Below are 26,608 nucleotides of genomic sequence, written 5' to 3' on the forward strand. Positions count from 1 at the left end.
TTTGTATTTGTATATGTATTTGTATTTATTTATTTATAAAGCGCAGCCAGGCCCGGGGGCATACGGGCATGTGAGTTAGAGCTGGCTACAGTTACATTTGAGTGCAGTAAGCAAAGGTTACGTTACGGTTACAGATGGGTACATACATTAGTATTACAGATACATACATACAAGTTGCTATGTACATAAGGCAGGCAGTAGAGGCTGCTGATAAAATATAATCTAAGATAAGATAAATTATTTACAATATGTACAATAGGCAGTCAGTCGTTCAAGATCTGGGAAGTTTAGGCTGCTGTCAATGTGTCCATGTTGTGAAGCCAGCGCTTCGTGTTGCGTTTGAATAGGTTAAATAAAGGTTCTGACCTAAGGATCGCGGGTAGTGTATTCCATAATTTAGATGCTTGTACAGGGAAGTTAGCTCCACCCGAGTTATGGAGTTTGAATCTTGGTATGGACATGGTGTTTGCTTGAGCTGCTCTGAGTGTTCTTGATGATGTATGTGGTGTAAGTTAGTTGGTGAGGTAGGCAGGTGCAAGGTTGGCCCTGGCTTTGTGTGTGAGGGCCAATGCTTTGAGGGATATTCTATGCTCTACTGAGAGCCAATGTAGGTTACGTCTAGTGACTTTTTAGGGATATTGAGGGCTGCCCTGATGGCATTATTTTGAATAACTTGTAGTTTTTGATATTTTTGTGGCTAGTGCCTAAATAAAGGGCATTACAATAGTTTATTTTGGACAAGACTACTGCTCTAGCAAGAGTAATGCAATTGGGTGTGGAGATGAACGGCCTACATGCAGTGATCAATTTGCAGGTGTAAGCGGCTGATGATGCTACTGCATTGGTTTGTTTGGAGAAGGATAAGGTGGCATCAATGTAGATGCCTAGGTTTTTTGTGTTGTTTGAGACGGAGATAAGATAACCATCTATAGTGAAAGATTTGAAAGCAGAGTTTAGATTTTTTAGTTTGGCGTGAGTACCAAGAATGATGAACTCTGCCATCCATGCTTGTATTACTGAGTATGTTTCATTAAGGGTTTTGCTGTCTTTTTCGTAGTCACCCGAGATAGGAATGAATATCTGGGTGTCGTCCGCATAATTGGTATACGTAACACCCAGATAGTCAAGGATATCGAAAAGGGGCTTAGTAAATACATTATAGAGCGTCGGGGACACACAAGAGCCTTGCAGGACTCCACAAGGTACTGGTGAGGGTTCAGCTGAATCAGGGGGAGAGAAGACCCTCATGGTTCTGTTCTCCAAGAAAGAACTGATCCAGGCAGTGGCTGCGTCTGAAAAGTGTGCTGCAGTTTTCAAGTGGTGACAGAATGGTGGTTGACCAAGTCAAAAGCTGCTGACAGGTCAGGCAGTAAGAGGAGTGCAAGTTTACCATTGTCATTTAGGATTTGGATCTGGGTAGTGAGATCTATTAATGCAGTTTCCATGCCGTGTCTGGGTCGGAAGCCGGATTGCCTTAGTCCCAAGAGGTTGTTCGATTCTAGATAAGCCTGTATTTGCAGATAAGCTACTCTATCCAGTATTTTTAATAAGAAAGGTACAGTTGTTATCGGCCTATAGTTAGACGGGTTGGCTGGGTCCAGAGTAGGTTTTTTAAGTAGAGGTATGACCGAAGCGTCTTTTAAGTTATCAGGCACTACTCCGGTTTTGAAGGAGGCATTGATGAGGTTAGTAATAAATGGTGTCAGGTCATGTGCTGCTGCTTTGATGATCGGGGCAGGGCAGGCATCATCTTGGCAATTTGAAGGTTTAAGTTTCCTAATGATGTTTTCTACTTCCCAAATTGAGAGGGGTGAGAAACTGAAAGGCTTACAAGTTGACTTAAAGGTAGGTGACTTGTTAGGAAGTTGTTTGTAGTCGGGTTAGCGAGTAGCAATGATTTTTTCGCATTGATTTTAGATTGTAGGCGAGTTATTTTGTCTAATAGAGCCTTCTGAACGTTACTGCGCCATAGTGCGTCTGTGTCACATTTGTCAATGGGGGCAATGGGGGATTCTAATTATTTTAGAATCTTGAAAAGTTCTTTTGTGTTGGATTCCGCTTGTCTAATCCTTTTGTTGTAGGTGTCTTTTTTAGCGAGTAAGATGGCTTCTTTGAAACTAGTGGATGCTAGGGTTAGATCATTCTTATTGGTTACTGTAGGGCACTTTTTCCAGTGTGCTTCTGCAGTTCTCTTAGTTTTGCCTAGTTCTCTTAGCTGCGGTGTGAACCATGTATTCAGGTGACGTTGTGGTTTAGATTTCCACAATTTTAGGGGGGCGATGGTATTCAGTTCTTTGAGAATTGCCTGATTGTAAGTATCCACTAAGACTGTGGGGTCAGAGTCAGAGTCAATGTTGTTCAGAAGGGGAGTAATAATGGTAGGAGTTTATCAGGTGTAATGTCTTTCTTGTTTCTCCTGCTGGTAGCTGGAGCGATGATAGGGGCCGGATGTTGTGTGTTAGCTTTGATGGCAAAGATTATTTTATGATGATCCGACCAGATACAAGGATCATTAGATAAGAGATCAATAGAACAATTGAGGTGAGTGAGCCAGTCCAGTGTTCTTCCTTTGATATGTGTAGGCTCATGAATAATGTGTGTGTGTGACCCAAGTCGGATAGTGTGTTGGCCAGATAATGGGCGATAGTATTCTTCGGGTCGTTAAAACCAAGATTAAAATCCCCGAGTAGGATGCTTTGTGAATTAGGTTTAGTGTCAGTAGAAGTGAGTGATACAATATCCTCTATAAAAGAAGAGATGGGTCCTGGTGGTCGGTAGATAAGGTGCATTGTTACTGTGAGGTTAGGTGATAGAGGTAGTTTGATGGACAGGGATTCAGCATAGGGGATTTGAGCATCCTGAATGACTCTAATGTCAAAGGTATTTCTGAATATGAGTGCTAGTCCGCCTCCCTTTGTCTGTTTGGTGTTTCTGTCTCATCTAATAATAGAGTAATCCTTTGGTATAGCAAGGGCCAGAGATGGGCCGGAGGCAGCATTAAGCCAGGTTTCCGTGACTGCTAGGAGATCAAGCTTTTCAAGAGTTATGAAGTCAGCGATGTCCAGAGCATGGGCAGAGAGAGACCTAGCATTCACCAAAGCTGCTTTGATGAATGTGTCTTTTGCAGAGGTTTTTTGTGGTAGTGTGGGTTGGTCATGAAAAAGGTTGGGGGCTAGCTTACTGTCTGAAGCAAAGGCCGGATTGGCTAAGTTGTTGTCCTTACGCAGATGTTTGTTACTGTTGGGTGGCCAGACCCACGTTTGAGCTATCATGCGGCAACATTTGGTGCTGTGGGCTTAGAAAATCCAAGATGGCCAAAAAGCCTACAAGTGCGCCAGAATCCAGGAGAACCACGCAGTTTGTGCGCACACCAAAATGGTTACCTAACTTGCCACCCACCAGTGTAAAGAAAGATCTTTGTTAACAAAATCCACTGTTACTGATGTCAAAAAGTTGCTGAAATTGTGACTCATTGGACCACTTTAAAGATTCAACCCTTTTGTGGGGTTCCACATAACCATCTTACTGTAAGGAGCCCCATCAAAACAATGTTAAGCAAGGATTTACTACCATGTAAGAACCATTCCTGTTTGGAATGCATTAATCCAAGAAAAATCCCCAAAATGGTTGCATTACCAGCACTCACCACTATCAGAAAGCCGGCGTTTTAAAACAACACCAGACTTTTTTTTGTGTAAAACTGAATAAATGAACCCAAAGAAGGCCAATGAAAGACTTACTGAGGGGTGGATACAATGTAAAGTTATATTCTGAAGTGACTTGAAGGTTTATAACAAGACTGGCTGAGCTGTGGATTTCAGCAGTTTAAGTAAATTTGGACTGAAAGACACTAAAAATCTAAATGTTTAAAAGAAATGAGTGACCTACTTTTGAGTGTCACATAGGTTTCAATTGTTTAAATGTCATAGTTTTAAACTTAGAATCAGCATTCTAGCTGCATATGTAAAAATGGTTAGTTTTATTTGAATGCAGAAAACTGGGTAACTAAAAGTGACATTAGCTGGGGCCTGGCTTAAGGAACTGAATTCTGCCCACCAGCTACCCCCGACAGGAGTTGAGACTTGCACAACAGCTGTGTTCCCAGGCCTAGCTGCCTTTTGCTGCTCCCACCAAAAGGGATCTGACACTTCTCTGATTGAATTACCTGGGCTCTGCAGGAAATTGAACAAAGCCCTGTCCTGACTCAGGCAAATGTTTTATTGGTGGGTGGGAGTCGTAAATGTGGCTTCCTCCTGGAAGGAAAGGGGAGGAGCACTGCATGTGAGAGCAAGCTGGCTTGGCAGAAACTGGGAGGGGGAGAAACTGGAGACAGAGGCTGAGCTTGAAGAAAGTGGAAAGACTGGTTTCTGTACCATGTGACCTGAAAAGACACACCCCTGTAGCCAGAATATGGTTTTAGAAAAAGATGAATAACTCATAGTACGGACTTGTCATAGTTATTTAAATGATACCATAATTCTTGTGATTTTTCTGCCCACATTTTAAGAGGTTTTTAGAACCGGTGGCATGATCTGGGGGCAAACTAGCAGTTAAGAGGGTATTACTTAAAATGTCTGCATGTGAAAAGTCTGATACTTCATCAAGTAATGTCCATACTCCTTGCGCACATGTGTATAAATTTGGGGTAATGTCCGATATTACGAAACCAGTTAAAAAGTGCAAATGTTGCCATTTCTGAATGCAAGCTCCCAGGAAGAGCAGATTTGAACAGGGTATATCTCATGTGATATGTGATGGGTGCATGTAATTTCAAACCACTGTATATCTATGAAATATGTCTTTTTGAGCAAATATAGATTGTGTGTAAAGTTGACAGGGGTGGGTACTCTGTATCATAAACAGACCTCATCATGATGGCACTTCATTTCATTCCCCCAATCAAGGGGAAGAGGAGGAAGTGGCCAATGACAAGTGGAGAGGGGTAGGGCCTAGGAAGCTAACCTCTCCACCCATTTTCAAAACACATAAAAGCAGACAGTCAGGACAGATAGGGACTTTCAATTCCATTTGCTGCAACTCGCTCTGCCGGACCACACAACATCCAGAAGATACTAGATTCCACACTTAGACTTTAAAACTCCAAAGAACTTGATTCAGAACTCAAAGCAAGGGCCTAAACCCACAAACTGAGAACTCTTCTCAGTGGGCCTCAGCATCCAGCAAACCTAACAGCGATAGCAGCATCCAGGAGCCATGCAGATCAGCGCTGGGTCCAGAGAAAGCTGTGCAGAAAGATCCAGAAGCAGAGCTGACCCAGACCGCTGTTCGCAGAACCAGAGAGCTGACCCAGACCGCTGTGCGCAGAGACCGTCCGTGGCGAGTGAAGAAAACCTGACCAGATCCGTGGCGAGGCCCATTCTATTTCTAAATATATTGTGAGTACCTAGCAGAACTGTGCAGAACCAATCTCTTAGTTAAAATAATATAATTCAATCTATTTTAATCTAACCAGAACTGTCTCCTAACTGTCACCTGTCATTTTGTAAAGCTGTCACTTGTCACTTTGATCTTTTAAAATTTCAAATCTGAAAAACGACCTTTACCATATCGCTCATATCTCCGTGACCGTTTGTCTTGTCTTTTCTTGTCTGAAAGCTGGGAATCTTGGCTTTTCAACGAACCTAGAACCGCATTCCTATTCCCTACACTTTTGCCGCAATCGCGAAAAATGCACTCGCGAATTTGCCGCGATTTGCAAATTTCTCCACGTGTGAAAACAGCAGCTTCCTTGCTTTCCTTGCTAAAAATTTGTTTGCCTCTTAAGAACCATCCCTGAATCATTGCAAGAGTGAGCCTGGACTAATATTAACTTGATACCACTCACCCTGAACCTCTAGAGGGAATTAAAAGCATTTTAGCATATTTTTCACTTCATTGCCAGCACATATAAAAGCAGTTTGGGCCTGTGTTTCAAACTTCTGTAGTCTAAGCTTGCTGCGGTGAACTGAATTACATTTGATTGAATTTCTGAGAACTGTGTGCTTTCCTTCCATTTCCTTGCATTGCATAAAGGGGGAAGGGGATTGCCAGAGAAAAGTGATTACATTGTTTTGTTGAAATCATATTGAGTATTTTCTGTATTGCATTTTCATTCAACATTGCATCCATCTGAACTTATATAAAGCATTCTCTACCACCTTATTCTTCTGTTCCTATTCACAAGTGTGCTAGTGCCAGACTATCCATTATTGATTACTGCTCAGATTAAGTGTCATATTCAATTATTAAATTATTATAAAGTGTGATATATATATATCTATTGTTTAAATTATCAAATAAACCTTTTAACTTGCAAAACAGAACTACTTCTTGGCTCAGTGGGGTCAGGGGGATTCTAAGAGAGGGGTGTTATATAGGGGTAGTCATCCAGAACGCATGAACTGGACATAAAGATATATCAATAAGGGTTTCCATTCAGTATCCCAGACTAGGCATTGACTTAGCTGTAGTGTTGAATTGAATCCTCTTACAAATTGGGGGGCTCGTAGCCGGGGATTCCGGATTAGATCTATCACTTGTGCAAATTAATAAAGTGTGCCAGCTGACCAGATACACATATCCGGTCGGATCACCACGCTGTGTTACGCTGTAAAGCACTCCTCAAAGGAACGCTCTAAGGAAAAGGTCTGTTTTGCAAAAATAAAATACAAACTTCTGTAAGTCAGGAAGGAACTCAAATTCCAGAATGACGACCTTAGTAGACATGAAAATAGCCAGAGAGCACTTCTTACATAAGTTATTTGTGAGAGGTGAGTGGACTCACCAGGACCGCATGGTCTGGTTGCAGGCCATCACACAACAGGTCACGGAAACAGGGTCAGATATATGGAGATATCAGGGTCCCTTACATGTGGCCCTGAGTGAACTATACATGGCTCCTAAAGCTAAGGATGAACAAGACAAGATGGTTAGGATAGCGGCATACCTGTACCTATATATGGGAGACATGCAGGATAAATGTACTGAAAGCCAAGATCTGGCGAATAAGTGACAGATGGCGTTAGAGAAGGTCCAATCTGACCTGGTCTCTTCTGAGCAGAGGCTGCAGGGGAGCCAGGAGTCAGAAAATGAGCGTAGACAGCACATCATTAAAATAAAGAGGGATATGGACATCCTGCAACAGGAAAAGGCTGACCAGGATACCAGATTTCTGGCCTTGCAGAAGGAGTACCAAGAAGGTTTGGACTCCCTACTGCAGAGCCAGAAAAAGCTGGAGCAACAGTTAGACTTCAATAGGGCATGTGCTGAGCAGGTAGTCACCCTGCAAAGCCACCTAGATAGGGAGAAGGCAGAGAGCAATAAACTGATTTTGAAAGACCTGGATACCCAGGCAGAGTTTGACCAGGAGCGCCAGAAAGCTGGTGCCTTCCAAAGGCAAAGGGACGACCTTGCGGCACAGGTGCAGTCTCTTAGTCAGGAAAGGGACACCTTAGGCCAGGAAGTCTGCCACTTAAAAAGGAAAATGGAAGAAAATCACCTGTCCCACCAGGGACTGGGTGACCTCCAAAAAGAACACTAGAACTTGTTACAGCACACCAGGAGGGTGGAGGATGCTCTAGCAAGAAAGGATCAGGCCAATAGGGACACAGCTCAGGAGGTAACTCTCCTGCAGCAGAGACTGGCCCAGTACTCCAGGACCAATCAGGAGGCACAGAGAGAAAACGAGGCTCTCTGCCAGCACAATGATAGGCTCCAACAACAGGTAGCGATGCAGGAGAGACTGATAGAGTTTAGTAAGGCCTTAACTGAGGAACTGAAGGCGCAGGCTCTTGCATTGCAACAGGGAGCAGGGGCGGATAGAGACCAAGTTCGCTGGGAAAGGGAAACTCCTGAGCATAACCTCAGGAGCCCTAGTACCAGAGGCCTTTATCTCTCTCAGTCCCTGGACTCTGCCACCCCCATGTGCCCTGGCGCACATGAGCACCGGGCCACAGGGATGGCAGATTACTATCCAGCCAGAAGCATGGGGCTCATAGGCCAGTACCTCCCAGGAATGGATGGGCGGGCATCCGGGTATGGGCACCCAAGCACAGTGCAATTTAGTGGGGAACCCCAGGAGAGTAGGCCCATTAAGGGCATCCTGAAAACCTCCGCCCAGTTAGGTCAGTGGGGGGGGTACCCATCAAATCCTGGCAGCAAGGAGGGATCTGAAGACTCCTCTGAGCGGTACAGTACACAGGAAACCAGGTCCCCACATTCTGCCAGCCATTCCCAGGCTCGCAGAATCCGGGAAAACCTGGAAGAACAGACGGGAACCTCTGGGAGACAGTGCCTCTGAGTCAGAAGATGAATGGACCAGGGTTACCCGGACCAAAAGGGCCAATAAGACAAAAAAGGCCTTGCTTAAGGACCCCTTAAAGCAGATTAAGGCAATCAGGAGCGTCATCACGCCTTATCATAAGAACGCCAAGTATTCTGTTTGGGAGCACTTAGAGTTGTTTGAGCAAATGATGGAGACTTTCCATTTGAAGGACAGCCAAAGCTGTATTCGATATGTAAAGTGGACCTTCTCCCCGAAATACTCCAGTTTCTTTGCGGGGCTGGAGGACCAAAATCATTTAAGATGTCCACCTATAAGGCAGCCATCTTGAAACATTTTTCTACTCATAGAAATCCTCAAGAGGCTCGCAAGGCAGCCTACAATTTACAATGTGGGGAGGATCAGGCCCCACAAGAATTTGTGCAGGAGTTAAAGCGTGCTTTTGCACAGACCACAAGAAGGGTGCGCACGGATGGCAGAGAATTTATTAATACGTTTTTCCATGCCTTGCCCAAATACAAAATGACCCAGCTCGTGAGGGATTTTCACGAGAAAATATCTTTAGACTGGGTCATTGAACAGGCGACCCGGATCTATGAGGTGCAGAAGCCAATAGAAAATAAAAATAATGCGCCCAAAACCCCAAAAGCCAACAACACCCCTGCTGCTGCCAAGGTGGCAGAGGTAAAGGTCACCCCCGTTTTAGATTTGGAGATGGGGGGGCCTAAAAACCTACCTGCACCTAATAATGCTAGGCCCAGAAGGCCCTCGGGCCAGTCACAGACAGGGAGCCAGGGAGGCAGCCCCACAAATGGGGTCCCTCGCTCTCCTGATTATGTAAGCCCCCGTCACAAGGGAAATCGACCCATCCTGGGTTATGTGTGGACTCCTCCAGCCCAAGGGGGGGGATCCAGCCAAGCACATGACCCGGGGAACTTCCCTCCTAACTTCCCCCAGGAGGGCAGAAATTCTCCAAATCCTGGGCAGAACTTTTTCCCCAGGTATCCACCCAATTTCCAGCCCCAAAATCCTCCACCCTTCTTTCCCCAATTCCCTGAGCCCAGACAACTGAATCCGGGAGAGGGGAGGCCAAGGGTGGAGGGGTATCCAAATCTTCCCAACCAGGGGTACTACCAAAGAAGGGATAGCTACCCTTCCCGGGATCAGCCCAGGGGAGAAAACAGGGCCCCGTATCAGCCTGAGCGGGTTTCCCAGTTAGAGCGCCAGGTTCAAAACATGGCGCGGGATCTGGGTCACATACTGAGGGCTCAGCAGAACCCTCAGATCGGCATGCCGGCGCAGAACGCACCCAACTCTGGACCTGGTGCTCCAGAACAATGACGGGGGCAGCACCCCGATAACTCACCGGTTCCCAGGGAGGAGGCACAAAGGGAAGGGGGGTGTAAAGCCTTGGAGGAAGCTTCCTTCCTTACTTGTAAACAGCCCCTGGAAACCCAGGAACCAGAAACAAAATCTCTTGCCCCTGAAAGTCTGCCTCCTAAGGAGCAGAGGGGGGGTAGGAGAAACAAAAGACCCAAACAGACTCAGTTTGAGGAGGAGGTGCAGATCTTCCAATTTGAGGGAGAGGGATCCTCAGAGGATCCTGGGAAAAGGATCTTCTCCTTCAGAGAGGGGGGAACTCCTCCCAAAGAAAAATGGGTCCCTAGGGACACAAACACTTGTGTATAGGCGCGTTACAAATACCATATCATATCATATCATAGGGATGCAAATCCAGACTGGGGAGATGTGGAGACTGAGCTACCGCAGCCCACCATCTCATCCCAGAACCAACAGCAAGAAAATCCCCTGGTTCAAACCCATCCTGGTGACTGCCTCCAAAAAGGGGGGGGCGCCCCGGAACCGGAGCCAGGGGAACCCACAATGGCTCTGATCTCCAGTTGCCAATTTTCTCTTTCGGATTCCCAAGGCTCTCCACAGAATTCTGCCCAAATCTCTTCTCTAGCAATGTCCAAAACCAGAAAGTTAGCCCACCAGTTGTCCAAAAATGTGCATTATATGTGCCCCCTTGAGGAGAAGGAGGGAAGATATTATGCCCCGGTACAAGTACAGGGGCAGGGTACGATTTCAGCGCTGGTGGACACGGGATCTCAAGCTACCCTTCTGTCCAGAAGGGCCTTTGATGAACTGAATGCAGGAAGGGGAGGGAATTACCAAATTCCTCTCACCCCTCTTCCTGGACAACTGCAGAACTTTGACGGGAAGGAAATTCCTGTTGAGGGGACTGCAGACTTGGACATTAAGATCGGGCGACACAAGGTGAAACACCCGGTCATAGTAGTGACTCCAGAGGGCACCCCTTGTTTACTGGGGAATGACCTCCTGAGGAGGTTGTCACCCTTAATAGATTGCGTAAACAAGGTCCTCTGGACCCAGACTAGCCGACCAATAAAATTAAAACAGAGTGTCAACCATGTTAGTTTAAACGGCACCTGCCACATGGTTGAACAAAAATCTGACCAAGTAGAATTTCACTTCCAGAACAACCAAATTCCAGACGTGACAGTAATAGCAGTAGGACAACAGACTGGTGATGGGGGGTCCTCTCTATTTCTGAAAATCAACCTTCCTTCCAGTTTAAGGTGAGATTCCACACTGGAAGGAAACACCCTGAAATTCTTTACTAATCCACAATCAGAAACCCCCACTCCTATAGTCCAGAAAGATGTGAAATCAGCTCAGAGCCTGGCTGATATTCAGCAAATTGGAGAGCAGTTGTTCATCCCTGTCCAGTTAAATGATGGGAAGGACTCTGTTCTCGCCCGAGTGTGTGTGAGCAACGGTAAGAGCTTCATCAGCGAAGCCATGTTCCACCAACTCCCAAAAGATCCAGCCATTCCCACATTCAAACTGATAGACAAATGGGAAATGGATCTGAAGCGCCTAATTCCAAACATCTCCTGCCAATCAGGTGCATGCTCAAAATCTCCATGGGCAACAAGAGCATAGTCCACAATTGTTGGGTCGTGCGAGACATCACTGCCGCTTTTTACTTAGGCAGTGACATTCTCAATCGCTTTGCCATTAGTTTGGACCTAATAAACTTCAAAGCTTGGTCCCGATTAGCGGATAATCCAATGGGCTTTGATGATCCAGAAAAAGCATTTAGGTCAGCTCAATTGCTACCTTATGCAGTTGAAATTCAGATCAAAGAGGAAGTCACCATCCCAGAAAGGACCCGACAATTCTCCCTTTCTCCCTGGAAGTGAAAGCTAAAAGAGGACAACATTTGAAAAACCCTGATGCTTACATACATCTAAACGCTTCTCTCCAACAGCAAGGGTTGGGGGTAAACCCAACTCCATTAGTCAACATAGAACATGACACCATTCCAATAGAGGTGGATAACAGCGACTTAAAGAGTATTACTCTAGCCGCAGGCACCATTATTGGAATGGCGGTTGATGACCGACATTTTTCCATCGATTTAGGTAATGAACTGTTAGGGCCAATCCCCAAGGACTGCTTTGACAGTGACAGTGATGACAATACAACACCAGACAGGATTTTTACCCGGCATGGGGGGAACTTCCTGGTGTACACTTCTTGCCCTTATGGTAAGGAAGATGTGACTTGTGACTTCAGGAGGGATGAGGTTATTTTCCAGGTCCATGAGGGCTGCCTTTCCCACCTGAAGCCTCCAGTCCAAATTAGCACTCTGACCAGGGACTTCTCCACCCAGCTGGAGGAGGCTGCTGAGATAGCCAAACCAGAAGTCTTTCCAGGCTTCAGGCAGATGGTGGAAGAGAGAGTCAACCTAGCTGATGCCTGTGTGACTCTGGAACAAAAGCAAAAGTTGAAACAAGTTTTCTTGGATTTCCAAGATCTCTTTGCGGTAGACTCATATGACTGTGGTCGCACTGACATCTACACAACATCAATCCCCACGGACCCTGGCATGACTCCTGTGTTTGTGAAGCAATATCGCTTGCCTCTCGCATCAATGGAGTCCCTTACTGAAATAATTAAGAACCTTGAGTCCCGGGGAATAATCCGTCCAGTCCACAGCACCTTCAATAATCCGGTGCTGGGAATATTGAAGCCAAATGGCCAGTGGAGACTCTGCGCCGACCTCAGGGAGCTCAACAAACGGGTCCATACTTCCCGATGGCCTCTGCCCTACATTGACCAAGGGCTGGCCCAGATCCAGGGGTCACAGGTATTCACTGCAATAGACCTGACCAATGGATACTGGACTGTGCCTGTCAGTAGGGAGGACCAATACAAGCTTTCTTTTACCTTTGGGGGCCAGCAATACACATGGACCCGGACTCCCTTCGGATACCTCAACTCTGGCAATGAATTCAACATTTTCCTACACAAGGCCATGTCTGACCTGGGTGCGAGGGGTAACCTGGCTTATGTAGATGATGTCCTCATCAAGAGTTCATCTGTGGAAGAACACATAGTGGAGATCCGTTATGTTCTGACCCAGTTGAGGGCCGCCGGAGCAAAACTTTCCTTTCAGAAAGCACAGTGGTGTAGCCCCGTGTTAATTTCTTGGGGCATGAGATTACTCCTCAGTGTCTCTGTCCCCAGGAAAAGAAAGTGGAAGCACTACAGAAACTAAAAGACCCCCAACTCTGTGGGAACTAAGGAGCCTCCTTGGACTGACTAATTACAGCAGAAAGTTCATTGAGGGCTACGCAGAGATCACCAGACCCCTGATTCATCTCCTGAAGGGGGGGTCAAGTGGGAATGGGATCCAGAACAAGCCGAGGCAGTAAAACAACTCAAAAGAAGCCTCTCACATGCGCCTTGCCTAGCTTACCCTGTCAGAAACAAGGAGTTCTTCCTGGAGACGGGGTTCTCTAATACGTGCTTGACAGCAGTATTATACCAAAAGCATGATAAGGTCAATAAAGTAATCTCCTATGCGAGCAAAACTTTATCCTCTGTGGAGGAAAAATTCAACGATTGTGAGAAGGCACTCCTGGCAACGGTGTGGGCATTGAAGAATTACCGCCCGTTTATCCAGGGGGAACACATCATAGTGGAGACTCCACACCAGCCTCTGCAATATCTCCAAAGTGATAGAATCCGGGCCGGAAATGTGAGTAATTCCCGAATTACTTCCTGGATTCTGTCAATGCAAGGCTTTCCTGTGGAGGTCCGATATGGCCAAAACAAGAAGAGTCCCCTCGCGCAAGGTCTGGCTGACTTGCATGATTGTGCCAGAGAAAACTGTCTCGAGGACGAAAGTCTAAAGATAAAGGACAGCACGGAGGCATACCTTAATTCCCCCCACAAAGTTTTTGAAGAGGACAAGTGTGAGGGAATGCCCACTGTCTATGTGGATGGATGCTCTTACCATGTTGACAACGACGGGGAGAAAGAACTGGTGGCTGGCGTAGGGAATGCATGGGTGAAGGAGTTCCCAAAACCCTCCGCTGGATACAAAATTGGTCCCCGAAGTAGTCAGGTGGCAGAATTGATGGCTGTGCATCAGGCCATCCTCACTGCTGTCCAGCATCAACTCCACGAACTGGTCATAATCACAGATTCGGATTATGTACGGATCGGGTTCGTGGAGCACCTGGTTAATTGGAAAACCAGAGGCATGTTATGTGCTAATAACAAACCCTTGAAACATGGGAAGTTGATCCAAAACATTGATGATCTGGTCACCTCGAATGAGATGACCATCTATTGGAAAAAGATCAAGGGTCATTCCAAAGTAGAGGGACCAGACAAAACTGGAAATGACTTAGCTGATCAGCTGGCCAAAACCAGGGCCATCCAAGGGGATCTAATTGAGATTGAGTCCCTGTTGGGGGAAATCCAGGTCACTGCTATCACTAGGTCCCAGACAAATGCTCACAACGACCTTTCAATTGCACAATGGAGTAAGGAGACCCCTGATGCTGATTTGATTACCGCTCAGAAGGGGGATCCAATTATTGGTAAGTTTTCCCAACACCTTGAGGACCCTGAGAACTTTCCCCTGACGGATCCCGATTATATTGGGAAAGAGGACCTAAGAGTGTTGATGAAATGTCCAAAAATGTTCCGAATCCAAGACGGTTTGCTGGTAAGGAAATCCAAAGCTGGCCACGATCAGTGGGTGGTTCCTACCTCATTCCGAAGCCTGATGTTAAGTCACGCCCATGATGCGGCCACCGCCGGTCATAGGGGGTTTCACACAACATTGGAAATCTTAAGAGAGGTTGCATACTGGCCACACATGGGGCAGGACCTCGACCAATACTTGAAGGGGTGTCTTGTGTGTGCACAATTTCAGCCATCATCCCTCATGCACCGTGCGCCTCTCCAAAAGAGGGGGATGACACTGCCATGGTCAGATTTACAAATCGACTTTGTAGGCCCCGTGATTCGCTCTGCTAGGGGGAATAAGTACATGTTGACTGTGACATGCTTGTTTACCAAGTGGGTGGAATGTCTCCCAGCCCCAAATTGCAAGGCAGAAACTGCAGCTGCCCTGATGATTAACCACATCTTTTCCCGTTTCGGTCTACCTCAAAGGATTGAGTCAGACAGGGGTAGCCACTTCACCAGTGAAGTAATGACAAAGATGTGGGAGATACTGGGGGTCAAAAGGAAGTTGCATATTGCTTACCGGCCAGCTTCTTCTGGGGCAGTAGAGAGATATAACCGAACCATTATGAGCATATTAAAGAAGTTTGTGGCAGATTCTGGGCCAAGTTGGGATATCCGATTACCTCTGGTCCTAATGGCCATCAGATCTACCCCTTCATCTGCAACCAAAATGTCACCATTTGAGTTGATGACTGGGCGCAAGATGGTGCTTCCTCAGCATTTGCTCTACAGGACCCAAGAGCAGACACTAATAAATGCCTCCACAACTCATGAGTATATGGACAATTTAAGGAAACACCTTCAACATGCTTTTGCTTATGCTCAGCGGAATCTAGAAAGATCAGCTGATAGCATGAAGACCCACTATGACCTGAAGACTTCCAGAAAGGAATATCAGGTGAGGGACCGGGTGTATCTATACAATTTCCAAAAGAACCAGGCCAAACAGCGAACATTTTTGCCTACATGGAAGGGATCCTATGAGATTATAGACAAAATCTCCCCTGTGGCCTACAAGATCCGCATCCCCAAAGGCGGTTTGGCAGAGGGGAAAGACAAGTGGGTGCACATTAACCAGTTGAAGTGTTGCCATCCCAGGCACACTCTGCAACAACTGGAGGAATCCTCTGGAATCCTAGAGGGTACTGTCTCAGATTAATTCAGTTCTAACTTAAAAGATCCTACATATAGCCTATCAAATTCTGTGTTTCTCAAGTTTATGTGTTCCTGTCTCTTAATTTAAAAAAATGTGCATGTGCATATCTGTTGAGTTCTAAAATTCATATGCCACCCCACTCTATCAATGGTGGGGGAAATAAGTCTATGAATAGGTATTGCCGCTCTTCCTTTGTCGTCCTAGGAGAAAGAAAACCTCGAGACTGGCCAAGGAGGACGATCCGGAGACCGGGAGCAGAGACGCAGGGGGCCCAGGGTACCACCCAATATTCCCATCAGGACCGGCGAGGATAACCGATCGATCAGTACTGGATGGAGGAAAAGATGCTGAACTGTGCCATTTGCAGAATTGGAAGAAGATTATGCGGACAGACCAGTGCGTGGGTCAAAATCCTTGTGCACCCGACTCCCCATCGACTCAAATTCAAAGGGCAGTCACGTGGGGGGATCTGTTGGGTGTCCTGACCCACGTTTGAGCTATCATGCTGCAACATTTGGTGCTGTGGGCTTAGAAAATCCAAGATGGCCAAAAAGCCCACAAGTGCGCCAGAATCCAGGAGAACCACGCAGTTTGTGCGCACACCAAAATGGTTACCTAACTTGCCACCCACCAGTGTAAAGAAAGATCTTTGTTAACAAAATCCACTGTTACTGATGTCAAAAAGTTGCTGAAATCGTGACTCATTGGACCACTTTAAAGATTCAACCCTTTTGTGGGGTTCCACATAACCATCTTACTGTAAGGAGCCCCATCAAAACAATGTTAGGCAAGGATTTACTACCATGTAAGAACCATTCCTGTTTGGAATGCATTAATCCAAGAAAAATCCCCAAAATGGTTGCATTACCAGTACTCACCACTATCAGAAAGCCGGCGTTTTAAAACAACACAAGACTTTTTTTTGTGTAAAAATGAATAAATGAACCCAAAGCAGGCCAAAGAAAGACTTACTGAGGGGTGGATACAATGTAAAGTTATATTCTGAAGTGACTTGAAGGTTTATAACAAGACTGGCTGAGCTGTGGATTTCAGCAGTTTAAGTAAATTTGGACTGAAAGACACTAAAAATCTAAATGTTTAAAAGAAATGAGTGACCTACTTTTGAGTGTCACATAGGTTTCAATTGTATAAATGTCATAGTTTTAAACTTAGAATCAGCATTCTAGCTGCATATGTAAAAATGGTTAGTTTTATTTGAATGCAGAAAACTGGGTAACTAAAAGTGACATTAGCTGGGGCCTGGCTTAAGGAACTGAATTCTGCCCACCAGCTACCCCCGACAGGAGTTGAGACTTGCACAACAGCTGTGTTCCCAGGCCTAGCTGCCTTTTGCTGCTCCCACCAAAATGGATCTGACACTTCTCTGATTGAATTACCTGGGCTCTGCAGGAAATTGAACAAAGCCCTGTCCTGACTCAGGCAAATGTTTTATTGGTGGGAGTCGTAAATGTGGCTTCCTCCTGGAAGGAAAGGGGAGAAGCACTGCATGTGAGAGCAAGCTGGCTTGGCAGAAACTGGGAGGGGGAGAAACTGGAGACAGAGGCTGAGCTTGAAGAAAGTGGAAAGACTGGTTTCTGTACCATGTGACCTGAAAAGACACACCCCTGTAGCCAGAATATGGTTTTAGAAAAAGATGAATAACTCATAGTACGGACTTGTCATAATTATTTAAATGATACCATAATTCTTGTGATTTTTCTGCCCACATTTTAAGAGGTTTTCAGAACCGGTGGCATGATCTGGGGGCAAACTAGCAGTTAAGAGGGTATTACTTAAAATGTCTGCATGTGAAAAGTCTGATACTTCATCAAGTAATGCCCATACTCCTTGCGCACATGTGTATAAATTTGGGGTAATGTCCGATATTACGAAACCAGTTAAAAAGTGCAAATGTTGCCATTTCTGAATGCAAGCTCCCAGGAAGAGCAGATTTGAACAGGGTATATCTCATGTGATATGTGATGGGTGCATGTAATTTCAAACCACTGTGTATCTATGAAATATGTCTTTTTGAGCAAATATAGATTGTGTGTAAAGTTGACAGGGGTGGGTACTCTGTATCATAAACAGACCTCATCATGATGACACTTCATTTCATTCCCCCAATCAAGGGGAAGAGGAGGAAGTGGCCAATGACAAGTGGAGAGGGGTAGGGTCTAGGAAGCTAGCCTCTCCACCCATTTTCAAAACACATAAAAGCAGACAGTCAGGACAGATAGGGACTTTCAATTCCATTTGTTGCAATGCGCTCTGCCGGACCACACAACATCCAGAAGATACTAGATTCCACACTTAGACTTTAAAACTCCAAAGAACTTGATTCAGAACTCAAAGCAAGGGCCTAAACCCACAAACTGAGAACTCTTCTCAGTGGGCCTCAGCATCCAGCAAACCTAACAGCGATAGCAGCATCCAGGAGCCGTGCAGATCAGCGCTGGGTCCAGAGAAAGCTGTGCAGAAAGATCCAGAAGCAGAGCTGACCCAGACCGCTGTTCGCAGAACCAGAGAGCTGACCCAGACCGCTGTGCGCAGAGACCGTCCGTGGCGAGTGAAGAAAACCTGACCAGATCCGTGGCGAGGCCCATTCTATTTCTAAATATATTGTGAGTACCTAGCAGAACTGTGCAGAACCAATCTCTTAGTTAAAATAATATAATTCAATCTATTTTAATCTAACCAGAACTGTCTCCTAACTGTCACCTGTCATTTTGTAAAGCTGTCACTTGTCACTTTGAACTTTTAAAATTTCAAATCTGAAAAACGACCTTTACCATATCGCTCATATCTCCGTGACCGTTTGTCTTAGAGACTTGCAGTAACTTTCCTCTGAAAGCTGGGAATCTTGGCTTTTCAACGAATCTAGAAACGCATTCCTATTCCCTACACTTTTGCCGCAATCGCGAAAAACGCACTCGCAAAGTTGCCGCGATTTGCAAATTTCTCCACGTGTGATAACAGCAGCTTCCTTGCTTTCCTTGCTAAAAATTCGTTTGCCTCTTAAGAACCATCCCTGAATCATTGCTCGAGTGAGCCTGGACTAATATTAACTTGATACCACTCACCCTGAACCTCTAGAGGGAATTAAAAGCATTTTAGCATATTTTTCACTTCATTGCCAGCACATATAAAAGCATTTTGGGCCTGTGTTTCAAACTTCTGTAGTCTAAGCTTGCTGGGGTGAACTGAATTACATTTGATTGCATTTCTGAGAACTGTGTGCTTTTCTTCCATTTCCTTGCATTGCATAAAGGGGGGAAGGGATTGCCAGAGAAAAGTGATTACATTGTTTTGTTGAAATCATATTGAGTATTTTCTGTATTGCATTTTCATTCAACATTGCATCCATCTGAACTTATATAAAGCATTCTCTACCACCTTATTCTTCTGTTCCTATTCACAAGTGTGCTAGTGCCAGACTATCCATTATTGATTACTGCTCAGATTAAGTGTCATATTCAATTATTAAATTATTATAAAGTGTGATATATATATCTATTGTTTAAATTATCAAATAAACCTTTTAACTTGCAAAACAGAACTACTTCTTGGCTCAGTGGGGTCAGGGGGATTCCAAGAGAGGGGTGTTATATAGGGGTAGTCATCCAGAACGCATGAACTGGACATAAAGATATATCAATAAGGGTTTCCATTCAGTATCCCAGACTAGGCATTGACTTAGCTGTAGTGTTGAATTGAATCCTCTTACATTACTACTGTAGGCGTACGGTAGGGGTTTTTTGGTCCACAATCGGGCTCCTAATCTAGAATTTCTAGTTAAGATGCTAGGGTGGTGAGGGCATTGTGAGGTAGAAGCGTAGTTATTTGTGGTAATGTTGCAAGATAAGGTTGAGCTATTATATAACTTCAGGTATGGGCGCTGTCTAAGTGGGGTGGTTCTAGGATTTAGTCTGAGGTTTCTATTAGTAGTAATACAAGGTTGATTAGGTGAAGGTCTGGTAGCAAAGTGGCATATCCAGTGTGCTGGATCATCCAGGTAAGGGTTTGCATATGCCATGGTGCTAAACCGCGAGGTGTGGGTAATAGTTACCTTGCGTGTGCTGGTATATGTGTCTTGGTTGGTGTGTAGGTGGGGTAGACAAGTCCAGTGTCTAGTGTAAATGTACAGTAGATGGAGGAGAGTAGTTAGGTACCAATATATGGTGTAGGTGCAGTGACAAGCGGCCAAAGGGTCTCAGATAGGTCACAAGGGGCAGTAGCTAGCGATAATGGTGTTTAAAATAAGTCACAGGGTACAATGGCAGGCAACCAAAAGGTCTAAATAAGTCACAGGGTACAATGTCAAGCGACCAAAGGGTCTCAAATAGGTCATAGGACAACATGGCTAAATGTATCAGATTTGAAACAGGGCAGTAGGCGAAATGCAACGAAATTTAAGACAAAACAGCAGGCTAGATGCATCTGAGTTTGAAACATGCCAGAGAAGCACCTACATTCGGAAGTTACATAGGGGCGTTGAAGCAGCTGGATTCGAAAATCATATTGGGGCGTTGGAACGCCTAAATTCGAGAATCACAGTAGGGCACTAAGACGACTACATTCGAAAATCACAGTGGGGCTAAAATCGAAAATCACAGTGGGGCGTTGAAACAACTGAATTCAATAATCACAGTGGGGCATTAAGGCAGCTGAATTCGATAATCGCAGTGGGGCATTAAAAAAGCTAAGTTCGAAAATCACAGTGGGGCATTGAAGCAACTGAATTCAATAATCACAGTGGGGCATTAAGGCAGCTGAATTCGATAATCACAGTGGGGCATTAAACAGCTAAGTTCGAAAATCACAGTGGGGCATTGAAACAAGTTAATTCGAAAATCATAGTGGGGCGTTGGAACGCCTAAATTCGAGAATCACAGTAGGGCATTAAGACGACTAAATTCGAAAATCACAGTGGGGCTAAATTCGAAAATCACAGTGGGGCTAAAATCGAAAATCACAGTGGGGCGTTGAAACAACTGAATTCAATAATCACAGTGGGGCATTAAGGCAGCTAAGGTCGAAAATCACAGTGGGGTGTTGAAACAACTGAATTCAATAATCACAGTGGGGCATTAAGGCAGCTAAGGTCAAAAATCACAGTGGGGCGTTGAAACAACTGAATTCGATAGTCATAGGGGGGTGCAGAGCAGTTAGACAGTCAGCACGTGTGGAGGGTAAGCAACTCAGAACAGTGTTTATTTAGTTGGCGCGATATACAAGATCTTGAAGGCATTATAAGGAAATGCAAGACTATGATACCAAAGGTTGTTTGCAGGGTGACGTTAGGTATGGGAAGGCAGGGGGCGGATCACCCAATCGCAATGAGCGCAGATATGCCTTGTAGAGGTGCAGGAGTCACAGTGTGTAACGTGGTCAACTGGTGCAGTATGGAGACTTACCCTATGGGTTCAACCAGTCTGAAATGAGACAGGCAGTGCTCGTGACTCCTGGCTCCTTCGGCTCAGACAGGCTCCAGACAGGGTTGCCTTGTGGGTAGTGCCTTAGGGGGAGGGCCGGCTACTTCGCCTGCCGGCGAATGGATGTTGAATAAGGCTGCACCATTGGCCAATGGGAGAAGGGCAGGCCTTGGAGTGCCGTTACCAAGGTAGCGCTTAGCAGCCAAGGTGCACATCGAACTTGGAGGCTATTTGCAAGGCAGGTGAGTTCCACGGACAGGTGAGTGCATGGCATTTGCTGACACTTCGGTGGTGTTTGCATGGGAGCGGGGCACTGTGTGTGTTCACTCTGGATTTACTAACCTTTAGCTCTATCACTATTGCTTGATGTTAGGCAGAAACCTGTGCAGTTCCCTCTGGGACCACTGCAAAAAGTTTAAGACTACAGGAGTTGGCAGTAAACCCAATTGGTAGCAGTCTGCACCACCCAGATTTACCTGGTAGCTGTGGCTGAGCAGTCAGACTTCTCTCAAGACGAGTTAGGCAGTATATAGAGTATACAAGATAGGGCAATTTACACAGTAGAACAAGCAGACACGGATCAGAGCTTGGGTGTAAAGATATATAATTATTTATTTAAAAACACATCTATGAAAAACACACTGGCACTAATATGGCAAACAACTTCAATCACAGTTACTATAAGTATATATCAATCCCCTAACAATATTTCGACAAGTCTAGGTTCAAAGACACCACTTATTTGCAGACAGAGGTGAGTGCTTAACCTAGATGGCACTCTAGTATTCGTTAGAAAGGGAGAGAAAAAGGCGGGGTATGAAACCAACTCAGTACCAACACTTTTACGAAGCAAATGTAAGGCAAGCAAGGCAGGGTCTACTGTAGATCACAAAGTTCAGAGGCCAGGCACACTCGGAGGGAGGCAAGGCGGTATGTTCCGAAAATACCACAGTGGAAATGCACTTCAAGTCTTTGTAGCAATATTTCACAGAAAGGTTGGACCAGTTTTAGAACAAAAGTTAAGAAGGTCTGGAGGCGACCCAGTGGATAGGTAAGGATTTAAGACACCTCACGCTAACTGTTACAATGGAAGCCAGGCAGACACAGTACCTTGAAAGTGGAGAGACAGCTCCGGCGGGGGCATTTGTTCCTGGTGGTGGATGCAAGTTGGGGCTTCGCCAGAAGAAGAGATGATCTCATCGTAGAGGAAAGTTGAAGATCATTGCACCACCAGGGAAGAGACCAGCCGCGGAGTGCTCAGTCACAAGGCACCACCTTTTGGACGCGGTACAGTGGTTAGTGGCTATCCGTTTGCCGGTGTGCTCAGCACTGGCAATTCAACCACTAGACGTCCTGGAAGCGAAGAAAAAGCAAGGGACTGGTTGTTCCCACCAGTCAAAGGGAAGAAGACTCTCCAGCAGGGAGATCTCCTCTGTCGTTGGGAAGTGGTGAGTCGGTTCAGCAGGGCTCCTCCGGTGGTCGGCTCAGCTTCTCCCTCATCGGATTCTTAGGTCCTGTGGCGACTTCTGAAGTCCCAGTCCCCAAAGCCCTGCTTTTATGCAGAAAACCCACATTCATTCAGCCTAGCTGTCAATCAAACATGCTAAGTGGTGAGCGGGGCGGCTCACCACTTGGGCCAATCACACCAGTGTGCGACTTGAGTTGGCAAGGCAACTCAGTCCAGGGTGCCTAAACCCCCTCCCACACCCGCTGTGGTACCCGGACAGAATGGCACCATTCTGGAGGGCTTCTGTGCAGAAGCCTGCCAAAAGTGGAACAAAGGGCTCAACCTTTGGTTTAGAGTTACAGAGGCGAACACATACGCCATTTAAAAACTGAGTTCTGGCAGAAAATACCAACCGGTGAATTTATTTTAATTTAATAAACCGGCGGTATGACCGAGGCTACATAGAAAAAGTATTAGCCTCGAACAATGGGAAAATCCCATAGGAATATATTTGCGGTCGAATATAAAAAGTAGTATCCACTGCCACCAGCCAAAACTCAACGAGGGGGGATGGGACAGTCCCCCCTCGAACAACAGACCCAGGGGTAATCGAATTACCCCTACCAGTACGTCCACAATAGGATGGTTTGTACTGTTCTGTTAGTAAATTTAGGTCTAGTAAAGCCAATGGTGACTTTACATGCCCTGGGAGACAGTAGTCAGTCCCAGGGTATGGAGTCTATGGTGGGGGTCACCTAGGACACCCCAGTATTATGGCACGGAGGGTGCTGTGTAACACACATAGCAAAACACATGAGACCCTACGGAGTAAAAGACCCCATAGCCCATAGAACACATTAACATTCAAAGAAATACCACAAATCATGTCCAAGAGTGGGAGAAAAAGAGTCTCACTCTTGGCAGGATGAAGAAAACAAACTCCAGAAATCCAGCAAAGCTGCTGGGGGACTCACTAGGTTAGGAAATTCAGCCTAAACAGGGAATTCTCCCTAACACTTGAAGGTTGTATTACTCACCCACGGGTGATTCCAGTGATGGTTAGGTCTTGGTAATCTGATGGATTGCTGGGGACACTGTTTACTGATTATGATAACTGTGCTTTCTAACTGTGTGTCCGTGTTTCATGGCTATTTGTGAGTGTATAGCATGGTCAACAGTTTGTTGACTGGGGCAGTGTCAGATGTTTGAGCTGGGGTGTGCCTCATTCAACTTTTATCAGGTCTAGTGAGTGGCACATCTGATTCCTATGAGGGTTTGTGGGATGAGGAATGTTTCTCAGATTTGCCGGGTTGAATTTATGGTTCAACTATTAGTGTGTGCTACAACATTGTGAATCCACAAACATGTTGCTATGTCTGCTGGTATGTGGGCTATTTGGTCTTACAGCACTCCAGGTTTTGTATTGTCAGTGGGTTTTCTTCCTTTTCTCAGGCATGTGGCAACATGGTGTATGTCGCTTCTAGTGCAACACATCTGGGTGCATGGTGGTTACGCACTGGAATAAATGCAGCATTACACCATAGGTATGCTGTGACAATGAAGTCTGAATTGACCATGTTCTGGTGATTTCCACTGTACGTTTACCGTTATTAGGATTTTTAGGATTTTATATGTTTGCTTGTTGTTGGCATATGTCTGCCCTTGATGCTCCGTTGGTGTGCAGGAGTACGTTGTGCCATCAAGCAGGGTTCTGGCAGAGGACCAAGAGGTGAGTGGCTTATTTATTGTGAAGATATCCACTGTATATTCTCCAAAGCCTCCTTCACAGTACCTTTGTTATTAGCTCGCACCACATATGTCTTGATAATGCACGTGACTGAATGAACCAACTACTGAGAGGCACTTCATACACAACCCTCCACACCTCGACACAATCTGACACTCACCGTCATCATTATTCATTCTCCTCATTCACTCATGTCTCCCCTGAAGTACTCAACCAAGTTGACAAGTACATGAAGGTGTCATCCCTATTGGTGTACAGCTGCTCCTACAAAACCATCATTGCAAAGTTCTCCTCTAAGTCTAATGCACTTGCTGATCTATGCATACTCTCCTTTACTAGTGTTTAGTTTCAATTCTCCATCAGGCACTCACCTCTGCGCAACATTGCTAATATAACATATGCACAGCCTTCCTGACCACCAACATAATGGTGAATAGCTTGCTAGCCTTCCGGGAGAAACTGCTAGCGAAGTTAGTCCACACACAAATGTACGCCCATTAGGGCATTCTTGTGGATGTATGTGAACACAAGTGTGCATTGTAACAGCCGGAGCAACAGTCACTAGGGTCAGATGATGAATGGTACCATCCATCCATAATGACCTGCTGTCCTCATCGTCCTTGATGTCTCATTTGCTTGTCACACACTGATGCATTCCATCCTCATTTTGATGATCCATGAATGGACAGTGGACTTGCCTATGTCATTCCTGAAAATATATTCCATGAAAACCCCATACTGTGTCCTCTCTTCTGCCCTACTCCAGCCACCACCGGTGCCATCATGCAGGTGTCCATTCCTTTACCATGCATCTTTGACATGTACATTTGCCTGCTGCTATGCATATTTGGAACATTTTCATTATAATTAAAGTGCTATGAAAAAGACCGAGTACTCTTCAGCACTGTTCCAAGTGACATACTGGCACCCTTATTCACCATGTCTGCCACACAGCCATGCTGGGCTGGTGCCCTCAAAATTACCTTGGCTTGTGCGCCATTTACAAAATTGCATGTCCCTATTGACTCCACTGCCGCCTACTTGTGCCATTGACTGTGTCCTTCCTACATGTTCGCACTCCCTGCACACTCATTCCAAGGCTGGAATGTTGCCTTGATGTTCAACTACCCCCTTCCATTACTGCCACATATTCATGTAATTGTAATGGAATCTGACTTGAAGGTCTTGATGCACACAGTTAATGTACACATCCAGACCATCACATAGAGGTGCAATGTCACACGTGCTGTGTTACTCGCCAGGCTACACTAGTGCTACTGCCTACTGCACCAACTCCAGGCTTGTCATCCACACCCTGTGTAAATCATTCAGCACAAGGGCACAAGAATTATGCTTGACGTCAAGGCCAGGGACCACATCTGTCTGCCACTGACTGTCCTCCACTGGCTAGCCGTGGCAGACAGCGTCAAGTCATAGGAAGTATGCATTGTGCACTGTGATTTGAGAGGCCTGCTTACTCCATATCTGCTAATGTTCCTTCCTCAATGTTGTCCCTCCAGAGCCATTTCATCATGTTACTCTGACCTTCTTCAGGTGAGCCAGTTATTGATGGAGATTATTTCCAGAGGATTGTTATATTCAGCAGGGGCCGACCTCTGGGATACCCATCCTACCACCCTCTGTCTGGGGGCTCATTTCCTTACTTTCCATGAACTACACATGTGTAGTTCATGGAAAGACCTCTTCCTTTTATCTTGCATTCAATAAATATGAAAGCATTTGAATAAAGGCTGAGGCTATGGCTCATAAATATGCTGCCTTAAGCATGGATGACATGGTTAGACATGAAATTACATGTCAACATAAGCCAAACAAATCCCAGCTTCTGCAGCCTGTGTACTTGTGCAGGTATACAAAGCTTGTCACTTTATGTAACCCTTGGGGTAAGATGATAACTCAGGGTGGCTGCGTCCCCCAGCACCTCACATGCTTCCTTCTCCATGGTGTTGTGATTCTCCAGTTCTCCAGTACGTCCTTTATAAAAAATCACTGCATACTCAGATGAACATTTCTGCCCAGCCTGCTCTGCCACCATCGCACCAAGACATTGTATAGTTTAATTATAATCCACTACTAAGAGTCATGCAACTTTTGCCTCTCCAGATGTTTTGGGCAACATTTCCCATGCTCCCTAGCATGCAGAGTCAATACTGCATGGTCATGGGAGTCATTGATTAAAACACCTCAGAGACACAGACTGCAGACTTCCGACCTTCTTTGCAATCCTCTGTCGCCACACAGCCAGGATTGCACTGTATACGTCACTAGTGACTGTATGCTATAGCACCCACCACACACCACACCGGCACACAGCCACCAGTGACGTTATCGTCCTCTTTTAGTGGGCCCCCTCTTTGGCCGTGCTTCTGAGGGCGTTTTACTGGATGGCAAATGATGTGGATCCTGGGAGCTGCAAAGTGGCAGATCTGATAAGAATAGTAGG

This window comes from Ambystoma mexicanum, chromosome 5p (genome assembly GCF_040938575.1).
Source record: "Ambystoma mexicanum isolate Mex_15411 chromosome 5p, UKY_AmexF1_1, whole genome shotgun sequence".
NCBI lineage: Eukaryota > Metazoa > Chordata > Amphibia > Caudata > Ambystomatidae > Ambystoma > Ambystoma mexicanum.